Source organism: Hevea brasiliensis, chromosome 8, assembly GCF_030052815.1.
Source record: "Hevea brasiliensis isolate MT/VB/25A 57/8 chromosome 8, ASM3005281v1, whole genome shotgun sequence".
Classification (NCBI taxonomy): Eukaryota; Viridiplantae; Streptophyta; class Magnoliopsida; order Malpighiales; family Euphorbiaceae; genus Hevea; species Hevea brasiliensis.
The window spans coordinates 54,186,686-54,200,705 of NC_079500.1; positions in this window are offsets into that span (position 1 = coordinate 54,186,686).

A 14,020-nucleotide genomic window follows, 5' to 3' on the forward strand; every position below is an offset into this window, starting at 1 on the left:
TTACTAAAAGAAAGTGGCCATCTGCTGGGCCATTTGTGCAGTAATTTGTACAGGAGGGATTGGTGTAGCCAGACGTCCAACACTCTGAGGAACTGGGGCCTCTTCTTGTACATTAGCTACATCAGACTGCTCTACTATTTTATCTCTCTCTTTCATTTCTATTCATAGGGTTTTCTATCTCCTGAACAACCAACACAAGGAGATTTCTCTCCGTTAGTTCTTATTTATGATGTAAATGTACTATATGTAACAAACATTCGAGTAGTTATAATTATCAAAAAATATTTTAAATCCACAGTTCAAAATTTACTTTAAAAACTAGCTCTGATATCACTTAAACATGTCACATCCTACCCCTTCGTTAGGCATAACATGATCCCATAGTATACCTAATAAATTATTGAATTTCTTCTACTGATAATCTATTAAATATACTACAAGGAATTTTAACGAAACAAATGCATTTTTAAATTTAGCGTGGTGATAAAATTTTATCTTAAGTGTTTTCAACCCACGTATGAGTCATGAAACTTATTTAGGACTAATTGTGTATTTTTAAAATTTTGCGGAAAATTCGTGTGGTTACGGCTAAAACTGGGCGAAAACAGTTCTTCAATTTACCTGCAAAGAAATTTTCAAAATATATCCCAATCCAAATTTCAACCAACTCACAAACCATTCCAGCAATCAAATTCAATTCATCTCAACTTACTTTATTTGCAACAAAACTCATCATACAGAATTAATTCATTAGTTTGAAATTCAAAAAGAAATTTAAATGGTACACACATTGGGGTAATAAAATTAATTTTTCAACATATACAAGTAAATAAAATTTCCCAAAAATATTATAATAATCTATATTTGATTAAATATCAAAATAATATTATAAAAGTTTTCGTACAACTGCTCGAACATACTTATATACACATAATTACATACTTACATCAAAATTTAGTATCTAGAGATATACCTACTCTATGCCTAAAATAAATCCAGTCTGTCTTCAAATCGTAGCTTCAAGTGATCACACTGCTGCACTATCCTATCTTTCACCTACGACAGCATACAAAGCTATCGCTAAGCGGTGAACTCAGTGGTACACAACTATAATTTAAAATGTAATACAAAATACATTGACAAAAGCATAGCAAAGAATTTAAAAATATTTAATTTCTTCACAATTCATAAAATCAAAATCAATACTTCCATTTAATGTAAATCATTTATTTAAATGACATTGATCAATAATTACAATTCTCCAAATCATAAATGGAAATTGAACATTCCCATCAATTATGGAAATAAATATTAAATTTCACTAAATAGGGAAAAGAATGAAAATATAATACAATCACAATAAATAGTCTCTTTTAAATCATTTGTGCAAAAGTATCATTTAGGAAGTACAATGGCTCACTTTTAAATTCATTCTTATTCTCTCTATCTTAATGCAAGACTGATCCGTAAGGGCCATCTACGAAGTGATTCTCACTCCCTATGGTAGGGGAGATCAAAACATGCACATTCCATCCATAACACCATAACAAATTAAATTTCGAAAAGGGCCATCTTCAACTTAGATCTAACCTCTGATAAGAGGAAGATCTAATCATCAATGTGCAAGTACTATGGTACTCAAAACAAAGCTAACACCACTGTCTCCTTAACAAATGAGGGATGGGTAATAACAATGTTGAGCATTAGTAGAGAGATACAACATAACATTTGAAAATTCATTTCCCCATTTTGGGAGCATAAAATAACAATACAAATCAATTTCATTGCCAATTTCAATAACCAATAATTTCCATGCTCATCACAATTCAAAACATAATTTGTCTATTTCCCATGAAAACCTTATTTCAATCACAATTTTCCAAAGCCAATTTTATTCAATCCACAATAATACTAAATAATTATTGAATTAAAATCATAACTTAACCATTTCCCAAAACTAAACTCATTCATGTCGTAACAAAATTCAATAATTGTTGAAATAAATTCAGTACTTAATAAACATAATACATAACGAAAATAAAATCATTTAATCACATAAATATGCAAAACATTATCAATTGAAAACTAGTTGTGCACAAACCTCTTTGGTTGTCTTGATCTAATCTCATTTTCCCTCTTTCCTTGAGTGGCTCCTTTCCAACTAAAACACATAATTTTAAAGTATTTCAATACCCCATCAATTATTTATAGGAATTAATCCAACAATAATTTTATTTTTGCCTACTAAATTTACCTATTAGGTTTCATAAAATGAATTCTTGTATTTATGGTTATGGGGTTACTATTCATTACACTATTCAAGTCAAAATGTTGACTTTTTCATTTTTAACAAACATGTTAGTCCTAAATGCACTCATATATAGCATTTTGAGTGTCAAATTTGTTCGCATTGATTGCCATTCTAAATTCAAAGCTTATAGGGAAATAATTCAAAAATTCAGATTTGGTCTTCCAAATTACGCTGTCCCATTGACCTTTCTACAGTGGGCATTTGGCTAAATGTTCTTCATCAAAATTGTTTCTTATTCTGTCTAATTTATTTCCCTTTTTGAATCACTCCATTTGGAGTTTTGCAGCTCAAGTTATGCTATTTTTAAGATGGCTGGCCGGATTGGTGCAAAACCCAAAAATTCTGGGCAACTAGAGTTCTGGCAATTTTGAGCAACTAACTTTGGTTGACAATTCGACTTGGTTATGGGCTGAATTTGGGTTTGTGTTCTTCATGAAAGTTGTAGTACTATGTCATATCTTTACAATGGTTTAAAAATCAGGTTATTTGGACTCTCCTACGCCAAGTTATGGCCAAATGAACAGTTCATTTGGTCAATTTTTTCCAGGTCCAGAATTGGTACCCGGATTTGGTCAATTTTCAGGTCATCCTAGGTTGGTTTTTTGGGTAGGGTTTCTTTATCAAAGTTGTGGCATTATGTGTCTAATTTCATTTTTAATTGGTCTCATACCAATTAGAGTAGCAGAAGTTCAATTTTGGTCCTTTAAGTGGACCATGGTCAAGCTGTCCAAATTGGGCAGCACCATATTCACATTTCTACTCAATTCTACCATTTCAAACACACTCCAAATACACCAATTGACCATTTTAAGCCTCAATTAGGTCAATTGACAACAATTCCCAAAATCCTTAATTTTTTCCCCAATTTCCAATGGCCATAAACCCTAATTCCTACAATTTGCTACATTTCACCAAATCAAAGTATATAAACATTACCAATCAACTTATTCAAGTTCATGTACACCTTTAATTCAATCAAACTCAATCAATTCCTACCATATCTCAAGTTGGCTGAAATTCCATGGAATTCTATACATGTTATTTTTGTTTCATATTTAGAAATTTCTAACTTAATTCTTATGCTTGAACATGAATATAAAGAGAAATTTGGAAATAACTTCACTAACATTATATGAGGCTTTCCTAACTTCTTGTTTCTTCAATTTTTTTTCAAATTTTCTCTTTCAAATATTTTTCTTGAAGCTCAATTTGAGGATTTCTACAAGTTTTCTAAGTTATTTATGGGGTAATTTAGGGTTACAAAAGCTCAAAGTGAGCTTTAATGGAGAGAAGGAAAAGAAAAAATGAGAGAGAAGAGAGAGAATGGGTTCACGGCAAGAAGAAGAAGAAAATAGAAAAAAATTTTCCTTTTAATTTTCTTTCTTTGTCTCTTTATAATTATCCATAATTAAACAATTAGAATTTAAATTTGTTAATGATGTCATGCTTACATGGGCCTTATGATGTCATAAGTCTTTTTAATTTAATTTTCTTTTCCTTTCATTTTCTACCAACCTCTCCACTTTAAATCTATATTTCAAAATTTTAATTTCTTACATTTTATTGGACATTTAGCCCAAAAGTCACCTCTAAGGGTGAATTGACCAATTTGCCATTTACCGGTCTGATCCGATTTTCTAATAGTACTGTATTACTTCTGGAACCCTGATCTAATTATTTGATCTGGTTCTCTATCTTTTTATGTGATTTTCACATTTCCCCGAGCTTCATAATTTTTCCTAGGCCTGCAATGTCACAGGGTCCCATACGAAATTAGGGTAACGACTAAGCTCGCAGCCATTTCCCGGTACGGTCACCCATCGCTGTGGCCTCGGCTCATTTAACCCATTATGCTTTATTTTCTTCATTTCTATTTTACCTTCATGTAATTATTATTAATTTTTGTTCATTTCTTTTCTGAAGTCACAGATATAGTTCTAGACATTCTGACTGTTCGGATAGACATATGTCATTGAAACAGTAAACTGTACAGGGCTGTCCAATGTGAGGGTGTTACATACCGGTAAACCGATCCAAGTCAATTTCGACCGCAATCGATCAATTAGTCTAGTTCCCTCACCGTCATCAGACGACGCCCTCATAAATCTCTGATAGCCAAAATTATCCATTTTCAGGAGATGGGCAAGGAAAACATTCGGAAAAGATCAAGGTGGTTGTCATGAGGAGATTTCTCGTCGGAAAAGTCAAGAGCGGAAAAGTAAAACATTGGAAATTCACTGGAAAAGGGAGAATGTGAGTGTGTGAAGGACGAAATTCCTCTGCGTATATATAGAGCCTTGGCATTTATTGCATGTAAAACTCGAAGTGGTTCATTGGTAATCGAAGAATTAATTGCTTTAGGAGATGAAAATGGGATCGAAAATTAAGATCGGGAAGAGAAGAAATTAGATGCAGAAAGAGTTAAATTGAAATATTAGAGCAAGAGGTCTCAGGTCTACTAACTATAAAAGAGATCGGCCAAATTGAGAAATGACCTATAGAGATTGGCCGGCTTGGAGAATCAAAATCACTATCAATCATGACCCTCAAATTTATAAGATTAACATCTCACCATCAGATCTCAAACGGTTAAAGTAGCCCAGCACATCTCAATTTGCACCGTTGATCATACTTGTAAGGATAGATTTGAGACCTTCGGATCAAAAGTGAATAACTGATTCGACACCTTTTGCTCCCAGCCTTTGGATCCATCCTGTAAGCCAAAATTCCTTATCATTGGATTAAGGAATGAAAGGACAGAGATTCTGAACCAAATCCCGACCCTCAATCTTAATTATCTTTAATTCTAAGGCATCGGATCACGTCCTTTTAAATCTGGGCCCTCTGTCTCCTCCTGCTAGAATCCTGACCCTTCATTTTGAGTACCCATTCTCTATAAATACCTGCATGCAATACTGTAGTAGAGAGGGAGGGATTATCGTGAGGAAACCTCTGCATTTTAATATAGTTCTATTGCCCTTCATTCTGAAACCCTTGAAATTCCTAGAAACTTTAGAAACAAGTTTTCTAAAGGATCTTTTCACTGAAGTTACAGGTCTTGTGATTTATACCCTTAGTAACCATGTAATATCTTGGAAGCCCAATCACAGTTCATCATTAAAGTCCCGTTTTCATCTCCTTCAGTTGTTTAAAGTCACTCCCTCATCTTAGCTATAGCAGCTTCAGAGTCCGCAAGGCATCGGTATTGATTCATCCATTATTTCAGCACTCTACAGGTAAACGTTTAACTTGCCCATTAGTAAACATTGCTAGTTTGTGTTCATGACATGAGTATTCTTAAGGTGTCTTGTCACACTGAGTTCTCAGAATAGGGACGTATCAAGTTTGACTTGTGTCACAAATATTACCTTTGGCCTCCTATTATTTATAAGTCTTACAATTATCATTATTTTTTATTCTTTTTATTTCATATGAATGAAAGTTCGGGTTGCTAACGCTCCATAACTCCCATGAAAAGCATGGATAAAGGTGATGCCTCAAAAATTTTTGACCCAAATAAATAAGGAAAACAATTAGGAAAATAGGTGTATTCCAGATCGATGCCGGAGGTTTGGATGAGTTATAAGGTCAGAGACCGAGAATAGCTTGGACAAGTAAACTATGAGATCCAAAAGAAATGAAGCAAGTTCGGACGATAAGCTAAAAAAGTAGAAAATCAAGACAAACTCGGATCATAAGACACAAAACCAGTGTAACACCCTCCCTGTAGCAACTCTGTACATTCTACTGTTCCGGTGACCAGTGTCGGTCCGGACAGCTAAAATGCCTGGAAAATTATTTAAACTAAAGTGAGGAACCATAATTAACTCAAATATTAATAATAAAAATTTAGGAAAAATTTTAGAAATAAAATACAACTAAGCTAAATGAGCTAGTGCCCTAGCGATGGGTAACCTAGTGGGAAGTTGCGGTTCTCACAACTAGGAGCTTTAGACCCGAGGGAAAATTCATAAAATAATTTTTGAGACTCCAGAGAAGGGTCATTGAGGTTCCTATGGCATTAGAATGCCAAGAAAATCCTTAGAAAAAATTTTCAATCGGTACAGATAATTTTGGTCTTTTAAGCAAAACGGAGGGCATTTTGATCATTTTGCCTTCAGAGGTGATTTTTGGCCGACTTGTCCAATTAATTAAATAATTATTATGATACAAAATGTGAATAAATATTGTTAAAAATTAAATTGAAATTAAGTAGAGAAGAAAAGGAAAGAAAATGAAAGAAATTGAAATTATGACATCACTATGATGTCATTAAAATCCTTCCACCCAACCAAACTTTGACACATGGCATTAACTTATTTAAAATGACCTAATGGGCAGAAAAAAATGAAAGAAAAATCTGTTCTTCTTCTTCATATTTCTGGCAGCCCTCTCTCACATCTCTAAACCACCATTAAAATCTTCTTTACTCTCTCTCTTCCATAACCTTAGTTCCATACCATAAAACCTCATTCTCCCTTCATGAAAAATTCTCCCTACCATTAGAGCAAGCCTTGGACAGCAATTTGAAGAAGGAAAAAAGAAGTTTTGGAGACTTGGAAAAGTTAGCAAAGGAGGTTAGTGACCAAACTTATTTTATCTCTTTCAATTCATGTTCAAGGAGTGGTATTTAATGCAAATTTGCAAGAAAATTTAGTAAACATCATGTGTATGTCTTGCTTAAAATTTCAACAGCCTTGAACTTGGTAGGGTTTTGAAGATTTCTTAGAATTAAAATGGTATTGTGGCTGCCATTAACATTAATCTATTGTTTAGGATAGTGAAAGGTAAATGAATGCAAGTTTTGAGATGGTTGAGCTAAGGTTTGGGTATGAAATTAAGACTTTGATCATGCAATGGTGAAAGTAAGTTTTAATGGTCAATTAGTGACCATTTGGTTATGTGTGAATGAGAATTGAAGTGGTTTGTTTAATGGGAATTGAAGTTAGTGTTGCTGCCCTTGGTGACCTACAGGACTGGGCATGAGTCCAGCAGGTTTGGGTAGCAATAATTGGAGTTGTAGAGGTTCAATTGGTGCAAGGCCAATTGGACATGAAACTAGACACATAATGGCACAACGTTGGTGAAGAAACCATGCCCAGAAAACCAAACCAAGTTGACCTAAAGATTGCCCTAATTTGGGTGACCTGCATTCTGCCTGGGCAAAATGATCAAATGGTTATAACTCAGTGTAGAAAGGTCCAATTGACCTAAAATTTTACTAACAGAAAGCTGACACATAGACCTAAAACTTTCATGATGAACACAAATCCAAATTCTGACCATAACCAAGTCAAATTGCCAACCAAACTTAGGTTACCAAATCTGGCAAAACCAGTTTTGCCCAGAATTTTGGATTCTGTCCAATCCGGCCAGTTATGGTGTTTAGGCCATAACTTGAGGTACAAAACTCCAAATGGAGTAATTCAAAAAAGGAAATATAACTAGAAAAAATAAGGAACAACTTTCATGAAGACAACTTTGCCAAATTCCTACTGTACAAATGACCAATGGAATAGTAAACATAAGGCTTGAAATCTGAAAATTGTGAATAATTAACACTAAGCTTAGAAATGATAATGGCAACCAATACTAAGAACTTTAGAATGTAAAATGTGGTATGTTGAGAGTATTAGAACCAATGTACCTATTGTCTATGCAAAAGTCAACATTTTAGTTGACTAATGAAATGAATAGTAACACCTAAACTTAAATTTCAAGAATTGAAAAATTTAAAAGTGTAACATGCCCTAGTATACCTAGCAAGATTGGTTTGGATAGGTTAGCATGCCAATAGGGTTCAGTTAGCAGTACTGCAAATGGCATTATGCCATTCTGTCATTATGTTGATACTTGGCCTTGTGCCTAATGTTATTACAGCTTATTAGTTGTTCTGTTGCACACCGGGAGATACATATGCGACCGATGGTGTGACGGCCCGAGGTACTTGATACCCAGTGCCAGTTTACCCATTTATCTAGTCCAGTCATCCAGTATATGTTACTTGGACAACCAAAAATGAAAGTGGATAAATTTAATGAAATTATGAATATAACAAATACAAAATAATTAAGATTACCAATAATGATCGAAAAATTGTCTGCATAAGACATCAGAACATGCACTGCATATTTATTTTCTATTATTTCTTTTCATTTTATTATTGGCACCACTAAGCATTATTGCTTAGCGCGTTGCTTTTTGCCACACGTAGGTTCTGGAGAGACCGACCGAGAGCCCAGTAGACCACAAACTGGGTGAGACCTCCTTCAGCTCTGCATAGTGTCCGTGTCACCTCATCGTCATCAGTGCATTGGTAGGATACTAGGTTTTATTTTGATATTTTGTAATTAACTTTTACTTTCTCATGTGCAATTGAAACTCATGTAATGTATTTTGGTATTAATGTAAATAGTGAGAATTGTGTTTATGAATAAAAAAAATTGAATATTTATGTATGACTTGTATATGAATATCATATGAAATGAATGATTGAGAAATGGAAATGTTGTTGAAAAATATTGAGATTTTGATGATGAAATGGAGTTTGGGATTGATTGAGAATTTTGGAAGTGTTTTTCTTAGGTTCCAAAGAATTGTTTTCTCCATTTTTAGCCAGTACTCTACCGGATTTTCTATAAAATTTGCGGAACCTCAAATAAATTTATGTTCTTTATAAATAATTTAAATGAATTATACTTCACAAATTGTATTTCATAACTATGAAAGAAATAAATAAGGAAGGATAAAAAAAAATGGTGTTCCGGTACACTGTGTGGCATATCTTGCTCAGCTACACTGTAGACGGGTAAAGAGTGTCACATTTAGTAGTATCAGAGCACGGTTTAGGCATTTCTGGGCCTAGATTGAGTCCATACTATGCATTATATTTGTAAGAGTCGAGGTGACACTAATGCAGATCTGTTTGTCTTTGTTATTTTAAATAGGATATGGACCCCACATCTCAGAGGGCAGTTGAGAAGGAAGTGGAGAGTCTTGCTCCACCTGAAACAGCTGAGACTGGGGGTAGGGGAGAACCTGCTCCACCAGCTCCAGCAGAGCCTGCTCAGCCTCCACAGGCCATGTTCTAGCAAATGACCGAATTCTTTAGACAAATGGCTCGGGTAATGCCACCACCACCACCACCTCCATAGCAAAAATCACACCTGGAAAGACTGAGAAAATTTAGAGCAGTGGATTTCTTTAGCAAGAGAGAAGATGATTCTGTTGCAGCCAAAAATTGGTTGAACAGAACAGGAAGGGTTTTAAAACAACTCCACTGCACTCCAGAGAAAAATCTAGAAGCTGTTGTATCTCTGTTGAAAGATGATGCCTACTAATGGTGGGATACAGTGTCTAGTAAAGTGCAGTCAAAATTAATAACTTGGGACTTCTTCCTCTCAGAATTCAAGAAGAAGTATGTGGGTTATGTATACCTAGAAGAGAGAAGAAGAGAATTCATTAACCTGAGGCAGAGACAGCTGACAGTGGCCAAGTATGAAAAGGAATTTGTCACACTAAGCCGCTATGGAAGGGAGATAGTCCCTAATGAAACCAAAAGGTGTAAGAGGTTTGAAGAGGGATTAAATGACAATATAAAGATCATGATTACTGCCTTGGGAATCACAGACTTCACCAAGTTAGTGGAAGCTGCTATAAAAGTTGAAAAAGTAAGAATAAGTGAGCAGACCAGAAGAGAGAAACAGCAGAAGAGGGGCCCGGGTCAGTCTAGCTCATCTCCTGCACCAGAAAAGAAGTTCAAAGGTCCACCTGCACAGAGTTCAGGTCAACCTCAAGGTCAGGGTCAGTCTCAAGGGCCCAGGCCACAGTTCACCCCTAGGAGAGGTTAGTCCACACCATCAGTGGGCAGCACTTCAGGGACAGGGTTCAGGGGAACAGCCCCAGCATCTTCTGCATGTCCACATTGCCTAAGTGGCATAAGGGGGAGTGTTGGAGAGTGATTGGTGCCTACTTAAGGTGTGGGTCAATAGAGCATCAGTTGAGGAACTGTCCACGCAGAACTGCTACAGCTGCTCCAACACAAGCAGACAGACTTGCTCCTGCACCATAAAGGGGTAGGAAATCTGGAAAATCTGAGGCAGTGGGACCATCACAGAGGCCTACATCTGAGCCAGCAGAGAGGCCTGAGGGCAGACCACTTGCCAAAGCCTATGCCATGAGAGCTCAGGAGGAGCAAGATGCCCCGGATGTCATCAGGGGTATGTTCTCCCTCTACAATACATCTGTGCATGCATTGGTGGATCCAGGATCCACTCATTCATACATCTGCATCAACCTACCCGTAGAAAAGGGGATACTAGTAGGGGAGAGTGACCAAGACATCCTAGTCACTAATCCATTGGGCCACAGTGTAATGGTGAACAAAGTGTACAAGGGTTGCCCGTTAAGGATTCAGGGGTATGAATTCTTGGCATACTTGATTGAGTTGCCTTTCCATGAGTTTGACGTGATTTTAGGAATGGACTGGTTGTTACGTCATCAGGCAATGGTTGATTGTAAATTGAAGAGAATTTCCTTGAAAACTCCTAAGGGTAATGAGATCACAGTTGTGGGGGAAAGGACAGATTTCTTGTCCAATGTCATCTCAGCCACAGTTGCAAGAAAATTGATGAGAAAAGGCTGTGAAGCCTACCTAGCGCATGTGGTGGATACTAGGCAGGCTAAGCCAGATCTGTGTGATATACTCACAGTAAGAGACTTCCCAGATGTGTTCCCTGAAGAATTGCCTGGCTTGCCACTAGAAAGGGAAGTCCAATTTGCTATTGAGATACTGCTGGGTACAGCACCAATCTCTATTGCTCCTTATAGGATGGCACCCACAGAATTGAAGGAATTGAAAATCCAGTTACAAGAGTTGCAAGATAAGGGGTTCATATGCCCCAGTGTGTCACCATAGGGAGCTCCAGTGCTATTTGTGAAGAAGAAGGATGGGACTTTGAGGTTATGCATTGATTACTGGTAGTTGAATAAAGTGACTGTGAAGAATAAGTATCCGTTGCCTAGAATTGATGATCTGTTTGATCAGTTGAAGGGAGCAGGAGTATTTTCTAAAATTAATCTCATATCAGGGTATCATCAGTTGAGGGTGAAGGATGCAGATGTGCCAAAGACTGCACTCAAGACTCGGTATGGGCATTATGAGTTCCTAGTGATGCCCTTTGGCCTAACAAATGCACCAGCGGAATTCATGGATCTTATGAACCGTATCTTCCATCCATACTTAGATCGGTTCATAGTGGTCTTTATTGATGATATTTTGGTGTATTCTAAGACCAGTGAAGAACATGATGAGCATTTAAGGATTGTTCTGCAAACCCTGAGAAAGCTATATGCTAAGTTGTCTAAGTGTGACTTTTGGTTGAATGAGATTGCATTCCTTGGACATATAGTGTCAACTGATGGGATTATAGTGGATCCCAAGAAAATAAAAGCAGTGATGGAATGGAAGCCTCTCAGAAATACAACTGAGATCAGAAGTTTCTTGGGGCTAGCTGGGTATTACAAAAGATTTGTGAAGGGATTTTCTTTAATAGCTGCTCCAATGACCAAGTTGTTACATAAGAATGTCAGATTTGATTGGAATGACAAGTGTCAGGCCAGTTTTGAGAAGTTGAAGGCTATGTTACAGAGGCACCAGTGTTAACACAGCCAGTGTCGGGAAAGGACTTTGTGGTCTACAGTGATGCCTCACATAATGGGTTAGGGTGTGTATTGGTGCAAGAGGGGAAAGTGGTCGCCTGTGCTTCTAGGCAGCTAAGGCCACATGAACATAATTACCCTACCCATGATCTAGAGCTTACAGCAATTATCTTCACACTGAAGATATGGAGGCATTACTTGTATGGTGAAAAGTGTTACATTTATACAGACCACAAAAGTCTGAAATACTTGCCAACCCAGAAGGAGCTCAACCTCAGACAGAGGCGATGGATTGAGTTCCTGAAGGACTATGATTGTGTGATTGACTATCATCCTAGGAAGGAAAATGTAGTTGCTGATGCTTTGAGTAGAAAATCCATCACAGCTTTGAGATCATTGAATGCCCGTCTATCTTTGGCTCGAGATGGAGCTATTTTGGCTGAGTTGCAAGTGCGGCCAAACCTGTTACAGCAGATTTTAGATGGGCAAAAGGTAGATGAGAAGAGGCTATTATGAGAAAAATCTCAGAGGGGAAAGCAACTGACTATGAGGTGAAAGCAGATGGGTTTCCGTACTACAAAGAAAGAGTATGTGTACCAGATGATAGGGAATTAAAAGTCAGTATCCTGAAAGAGGCACACACCAGTGTTTATGCTATGCACCCAGGAAGTACAAAAATGTATCATTATCTAAAGCTTCAGTATTGGTGGCCTGGTATGAAGAAGGACATAGCTGACTATGTGACTAAATGCTTGACTTGTCAGCAAGTTAAGGCAGAACATCAAGTTCCATCGGGTTTGCTACAACCTATATGCATACCTGAATGGAAATGGGATCGGGTCACCATGGATTTTGTAAGTGGTCTACCTCTCACCCAGAAGAAGCATGACACAGTATGGGTGATAGTAGATAGATTGACAAAGTCAGCACACTTTCTGCCAGTTAGGACTGACTACTCACTGGAGAAGTTAGTAGAATTGTATATCAGTGAGATAGTTAGATTGCATGGAATTCCACTTTCCATCATATCTGATCGAGACCCAAGGTTTACATCGACATTTTGGAAGAAGTTGCATGAATCCTTGGGTACACAACTCCACTTCAGTATAGCTTTCCATCCTCAGACGGATGGACAATCAAAAAGAGTAATCCAGGTGAACAATTAAAACTAATTGAACTAATACAAATATTGAACTGAAATGATAATAATAACATGAAATATATGTCAGGTCCTTAAGGATATGCTGAGGAGTTCTATCATTGAGTTTGAGGAAAGTTGGGATAAATACCTCCCACTGGCAGAATTTGCATACAACAACAGCTACAAAGCTAGCATCCAAATGGCCCCATATGAAGCACTCTATGGGAGGAAATGTAGAACTCCAGTGTGTTGGACTGAATTGGGTGAAGTTAAACTGGTAGGGCCGGACCAGGTGAAACAGACTGAGGAAAAGGTAAAACTAATCAAAGCCAATCTGAAGGTTGTCTCAGACAGACAGAAATCCTATGCCGACCTGAAGAGAAAAGAAATAGAATATGCGGTTGGCGACAAAGTGTTCCTCAAGGTGTCACCGTGGAAGAAGGTACTGAGGTTTGGAAGAAAAGGTAAGTTAAGCCCTAGGTTCATTGGCCCATATGAAGTCATTGAACGTGTGAGTCCAGTGGCCTACAGGCTAGCTTTACCACCAGAGCTAGACAAGATTCATAATGTGTTCCATGTGTCTATGCTAAGAAGATACCGCTCAGATCCTTCATATGTCATCTCCATGAAAGAAATTGAAGTACAACCAGATTTGACATATGAAGAAGAACCCATATGGATCCTGACTTGGGAAGTAAAAGAGTTGAGGAATAAGCAGATTCCACTGGTAAAAGTGCTTTGGAGGCACCACAACACCGAAGAGGCAACTTGGGAAAGTGAAGAGATGATGAAGCAGTAGTTCCCTCAACTGTTTGCATCAGGAAAATTTCAATGACGAAATTTAAATTAGAGGGGAAGAGTTGTAACACCTTCCCTATAGCAACTCCGTACATTCTACTGTTTCGGTG